Here is a 6,585-nt window from a genome sequence, read left to right as displayed (position 1 = left end):
CCCGATAAAATTAAGCATCCCGTGTTCGCCCCGAACACACAACTTAATTTTATCAATAATAATTCATTCCACTAGAGAACTATTATTGAACTACCGCACCAATCCCAAATTACATGTCACGCCCCGGAGGAGTCTCTGTCCGAAGAAATTTCGGCAGCATCTCCCCTGTACGGCGGACAATCTGAAACTTTTCTACAAGCACTATATACCTCAGCCACATGCGGCTGGAATAATAACAATAAAAGAAAACAAACACCACGCAGTTAATATCAAATTCAGCCTCTGGCTGACACAACCACGCAGTAAAAAAAATAAAGCAGCCCACTCGGCTGTACCAAAACCAAAACACAAAACTGCTAGCCGGCTAAGCTTACACAACCAATAACAAATACAAAATACCACATAACAACATCAACACTCCAAAAATAAAACCAGAGTACAGAGCTAAACAAACTGATACATAAAAACAAACAAAACATACGTGAAACCGATAAGTCTTCTGATGTGACGTGGGGACCAACAGACAGGATGCTCCAAGCGACACCATAAATAACCTGGTACCTGAAAAAAAATAGTGTCAACGGGGGTGAGTTCAACAACTCAGCGAATACCACTGGACATGAGTAGTAAGATATATCTAACAGCAACAAACATGGAATACAGCTTCCTAATCATATATAGGGAATATGCAAAACTAAAAGGTAACTGAGGAAGCTGTACTCACCAGGAACTCCTATCCAGACAAGAGGGTCGTCAAACCGAAAATGTCAATAATCCTGTATGCAGGTCAAAGGTATGCATCCAACCAAAATGCAGCAACCAAATGCAGTAAACACAATCACAATAATATAACTACATCAATGCATATGATGCCAATGATGCGTCCTGGTCACCCCGACCGATCCTCTCACACACAAATGGCGAGACCGAGTGGGTAGGGCTATGACAACTGTGCACTCTGCGTCACTTCCTCTGATGAGTGACCGAGTGGACGGGATCTTCGGAGTACTCTGTCCCGTGACCCCAAATCATAGATGGGGAGCTCAATGCTCTCAACTCCCGACACGTACGATGGCGGGAGGTATCTCTCACGGCTACCACCGAGTCACCGACCAACGGAGCCAAGCGAGTCCACCGTCTCGCCACTACTACTGCTACACTAAATGCCACTGAGCCAAACAGAGGCGATCACGGCCACTACCTCATTGGGTCATGTGACCAACGGAGCCAAACAGCAAAACCGCACACACCGCACGATATACCACTAAACCATGAGTGGGGTGTGTGCAGTAACTGTCGATGGGCTCAACCATAGTGGAGCCGATAATCGCACACAGATGCAATCATGAGGCATGTCACTATGCATAACAAAAACTGATCAACACAACCATATCCATATATACAAAATGGGTACTGTAAAAGCGATGGTCACATACCAAAATCTATAGTACACAGGTCAGATAGAATATCAAAAATCTATGTCCTGAACATAATAAGTATGGAATATCCTGAACAGCATAGAAAAATCCATATATACATAATATGGGTACCACAGTATCAGTAGGTCAATCCACGGATCTAGGGCATACAGGTCCTCTATGGTATAGCAACCTAGATCCTAAACATATCTCCTTCCATAACATATGTACCAACAATATGCACATATCAAGAATCAAGGTCTAGGTACACGAATCATATATGATATACAAATAGAGGTACACAAGTCAGTCATGGCATAAAACCTAAGTATCAGACAGTCTCGATACACATGACTGAAACCAAAAGTCCAGAACCTAGTCCTAACCTCAGTAAAACATGGTATGTCACTATAGAAACTAAGATACTCATGGCAATAAGATACTCATGGCAACAAATCACGAGATATAAGCACGGATACATCACAGGCGACAAACCTAACATGCTATGGATATCAAACAATGACATACCAAAGGCAAACATGTTCATTGCTCGTAGTTATAAAATACTATGCATATCCAAATGACAATATCATAAAAGATAAGTCAAGAGGTACCCGCCTTCATACGCATGTCGTATCAACCGTCCTCAACAAGTCCAAGAGATCGCATCCAACTCAAATCCTTCACATCAATTTAATCCAAGAACACATAAACTAAGTCTATAATCCATTAGATTAGACTACACATTTATCAATGCTAACCACTCACCAGAATTGATGGCTCCACCAATGACGTATAGCTGGTATAACTCTCTGCCAGCGTAGATGAAATCACTGTCCCTCCCAAATCTGAGAACTCTACAGTTGTCTCGCGACCGAAACATCCTCCTGTCGATAACAGTGGTCAACACTAAGAGAAATTACTGCCCAACCAAACCATAAACTCTAAATTAGCAATCCCACACCCAATCATCAAAATACTGAGATGAGATGCACAAATCACAACTGAAATCCAGCAGTAAAATAATCTCCCTTACCACTTTAACCACTGCTAGGGCACGGTACAACAAAACGGAACCACAGGAACGACTTGAATGCTCTGCTTCTGTCCACGACCCGAAGAAGAAGATCAGTGGTCGGAGAGAACTCCAATTCCAGTGACTGTCCTAGAGGAGAGCAGCAACCACGACCGGTAGTGAAGAATCAGCAGGGAAAATGGGCTTGGTGGTAGCTGTCGGCATCGGAGTGGGGCGTCAGCTGAGGCTAGGGCAGAGGAGCGGCGGCGGCTATGAACCCAACTAGGGCACGGTCCTCTCCCCCTTTGGCCGTCACCTAGGGCAGAGGTACGGCGGTGCTCGGGTGGCTCGCGGCTAGGGCACAGCGGCGGCTTGAGTACCGGCGAGGAAAAGTGGCGCGATCGGGAGAAGAGAGGAAGATGACCGGCGCTGCTCCGTGCGTCACCGGCGGCAGTGGCGATCGGCACACAGATCAGAGGGGGAAGGAAGGTAGCTAGGGCAGAGGAGAGGGGTTCGGCCTCACCGAGAAGAGGAGGAGATGAAGAGGGAGAAAACCGTCGTGACCGGCGGTTAGGGCATGGAGGAGAATCGGGCGGCGTCGGGGAGAAGAAGAGAAGAGGGACGGGGTTGGCTCGGCAAGGAAGAAACGGCGACAACGAGCAAATAAAAAGAAATAAAGAAAATAAAAGGAAAAGGATATATAAACATTTCCTCACTTAAATAGGGTAGCTTAAACAGGCTTTTCCGGATTCCCGTTTTTATCCCCGTCAACTCGTCAGTACGAGCTCCGAAAAATTCCAGAAAAATTTTCAAAATTTCCAGAAAAATCCCTTATTAATATTCACCTATTTTCCGGTATTTTACAATCTCCCCCACTTATAAAAATTTGGTCCCCAAATTTCGTTATCTACCGTCAGCAAGTATTAATAACAGGTAAAGAGTATAAATGCTGAACGGTAAATAAATCACATACCTCATGTAAAAGATGGGGATACGAGCTCGGATTGTATCCTCAAGCTCCCAAGTAGCCTCCTCGTCCAAATGATGCTGCCATCCGACTTTAACCAGTCGGATGGTCTTGTTCCGCAACTGACGCTCTTCCCGGTCTAGAATCCGTACCGGAACCTCATCATAGGTGACGTCAGGCTGAATAGGAACTGAGATATCTGTCAACAAATCTGTCGAGTCGGATATATACCTCCTCAGCATAGACACATGGAATACGTCGTGAACACCTGACAGGAACGATGGTAGTGTCAGACGATAAGCTACCGCTCCAATCCTCTCCAAGATCTGGAAAGGTCCAATGTATCGCGGAGCTAGCTTACCTCGGGCCAAATCTCTTCACTCCTTTCGTGGGTGAGACTCGCAGAAATACATGGTCGCCAATAGAGAACGCTAGGGGTCTGCGTCTCCGATCAGCATAACACTTCTGGCGATCCTGCGCCTCTACATTCTCCGTCTGATAATACGGACCAACTCCTCGTTCTGCTGAGCTCTATGAGGTCCCAACAACTGGCCTCCCCAACCTCATCCCAAAGGGCGGGTGTACGATAAGACCTACCATACAACGCTTCAAACGGTGCCATCTGACAGGAATCTGGTGCTCAGCCCTCACCTGCTGACAGACAAGACATTTAGCTACAATATCTGCGATGTCTTTCTTCATACTGTTCCACCAATAGGAACACCTCAAATTTCTGGGTACATACGGGTACCACCAGGGTGGACAGTAAATCATGAGCGATGAGCCTCCGGAAGTAACTTCTATAAGACCGGATGAGACTGAAATACGCAAAAATCTGTCTCAAAAGTGTATAACACCCTCCTCGTCTCGTGTGAACTCGGTCTACTGCCCGGAAGCTATATGGCTGCAAATAACCCGCAAATATAGCCTAGGGCTCTCGAATCTTCATCCTGATCGACGACTGAGCAACCATGGTAACTAGTCTGTGACCACAACTCGGTGGCAAGCCAAAGTCACTCTAGACTTCCGGCTAAGTGCGTCGACAACCACATTAGCTTTTCCTAGGTGATAGCTAATGGTACAATCAAAATCCTTCAGGAACTCCATCCATCTCCTCTATCGGAGATTAGGTTCCTTCTAAGTAAAACAGATATTTGAGACTCTTATGGTCAGTGAGAATCTCAAATGTAACGTCATATAAATAATGTCGCCAAATCTTCATGGCAAAAATAATGGCGACTATCTCCAGATCATGTACAGGGTAGTTCTTCTCATGCTTCTTCAACCGACGAGAAGCATAGGAACTGTATCGTGCTGCATCAAAACAGCGTCCAAACCCGGTAGAGATGCGTCGGTATAGACCTTGAATTCGTCCTCTCCAGAAGGTAAAACCAAAAATCGGAGCCGACACTAAACTCCGCTTCAGCTCCTATAAGCTGGTCATGCAAACCTCAGTCCAAGTGAACTTCACGCCTTTCCTGATCAGGCGTGTAAGTAGCATAGCAATCCGTGAGAAACCCTCAACGTATCTCCGGAAATATCGAGCCAAACAAAGGAAGTTGCGAGCCTCTTCTATAGACTCCGTCTACTCCCAACGGTAATAACCTCGATCTCCTGTAGAACCACGGTATACTCCTACTGGTAACCGTGTGTCTCAAACATCTCACAGAAGACAACCAAATCAACACTACTGATAATCACATATACATGTTCTCGTCGAAACATCTCTAGAACTATGCGAAGATGGTGTACGTGGCCCACCTCGGATCATAAATAGATCACCACATCGTCAACAAATGCAATGAAAATCAATCCAAACATCCCAGTGATACCCAAATCATCGAGTCCTTGATAACATCTAGAGCACCGTAAGCCCTAATAGTAAAATCAAGACACATAATGTTCGTATCTCAGTCATTCCTAACCATAAGATTCTCAACAATAAACAGATCTGATCACTAACGATATAAATCACCAAAGAATAGAACCTCCAGTGTGAGAGCAATGCTCTATCACACGAAATACCACATATGTGGGAGCAACGCTCTACCACAAGAAATCCTCCATATGTGGAAGCAACGCTCCACCACAAATAATCCAAAATATGTATCCACAATAAATATGGGAGCTATGCTCCGCTACAAACAATCCGCAATATGTAGGAGCAACGCTCCACTACAAAACAATCCCTAAATATGTGGGAATCCAGAATAGGTGGAAACTACGCTCTACCACAAACGATCCATAACATGTGGGCAATACATAAGTGCCCAAAGCACCTAACTATCTAGCTAGAGACTGCACAAGATCTCTCTACCACAGATCACTGTGGGTAGCCTAGGGTATAACCACCCAGTAAGCAAATCAAATCCATAGTCAACTCTATCATCCTTCTAGTGGGTCGGTCACCCACTAATGGGAGAATTAGTTGACAGGGTAAAACAACCAATATCATAATGTAGACATTTAATATTCTACATTTAACATAGGTAGAATCATCATGATGCTACCAACTATACATCTGACATACATGCACACACAACATATGTATGATCGACATACTCCTCCAATTAGTACACACCAAAAATACTCACATCATAGGTATAAATCACTGTGATACCTCCAACAATGTATACCGAGCCCGTGTGCATATATCATCGTAGGTAAAATCAACAATACCCCTCAAACAACACTCAAATGACAAATATACACATATGCCAAGAGTATAATCAACATATACTTCCAATAAGGCATACTAAACCCAGGTGCACTCACAAATCAAACCTAATCAACAAGATCCTTCCAATAAGACACTCACACCCATGTGCACATATCACGACACAGATTTAAAACGATAAGATACCTCCAGTAAAACATTCAGACACGGGTAAAATCTACTAGAAACCCACAACAATCAGACTGGAAAAGTATACCCACAAAAATCATCATCTGGACAAATATACACCCACTACATGCAATTTAAACCATCCATCATAACATTCCTACAACACATAATAATCATATGTACACACTATATAGATATGCAGAATCAGCATATTTAATTCAATCAACCTGATATTCCTTATTCTACCTTCTAAGTTATCCATCAAGGTACATACAGTCAAAAATTAAAGTACCCCAAGGAATAGGATACAACGATCCTCTATAGACTGACCAAAATCAAC

At 44.0% G+C, this 6,585-nt stretch overlaps 1 long non-coding RNA gene across 1 annotated transcript; it reads right to left on the bottom strand.

The window, feature by feature from the left end:
* Nucleotides 1–2,060: 2,060 nt before the first annotated feature.
* LOC122040042 lies at nucleotides 2,061–2,492 on the bottom strand. The gene is made up of 3 exons (XR_006128487.1): nucleotides 2,455–2,492; nucleotides 2,187–2,305; nucleotides 2,061–2,099 (listed from the first exon to the last, which is right to left on the bottom strand). It is a non-coding gene; the product is annotated as an uncharacterized LOC122040042 (long non-coding RNA).
* Nucleotides 2,493–6,585: the final 4,093 nt, after the last annotated feature.

Source organism: Zingiber officinale, chromosome 2A (genome assembly GCF_018446385.1).
Source record: "Zingiber officinale cultivar Zhangliang chromosome 2A, Zo_v1.1, whole genome shotgun sequence".
Lineage (NCBI taxonomy): Eukaryota > Viridiplantae > Streptophyta > Magnoliopsida > Zingiberales > Zingiberaceae > Zingiber > Zingiber officinale.
This window is presented reverse-complemented; position numbering and strand designations above follow the sequence as displayed.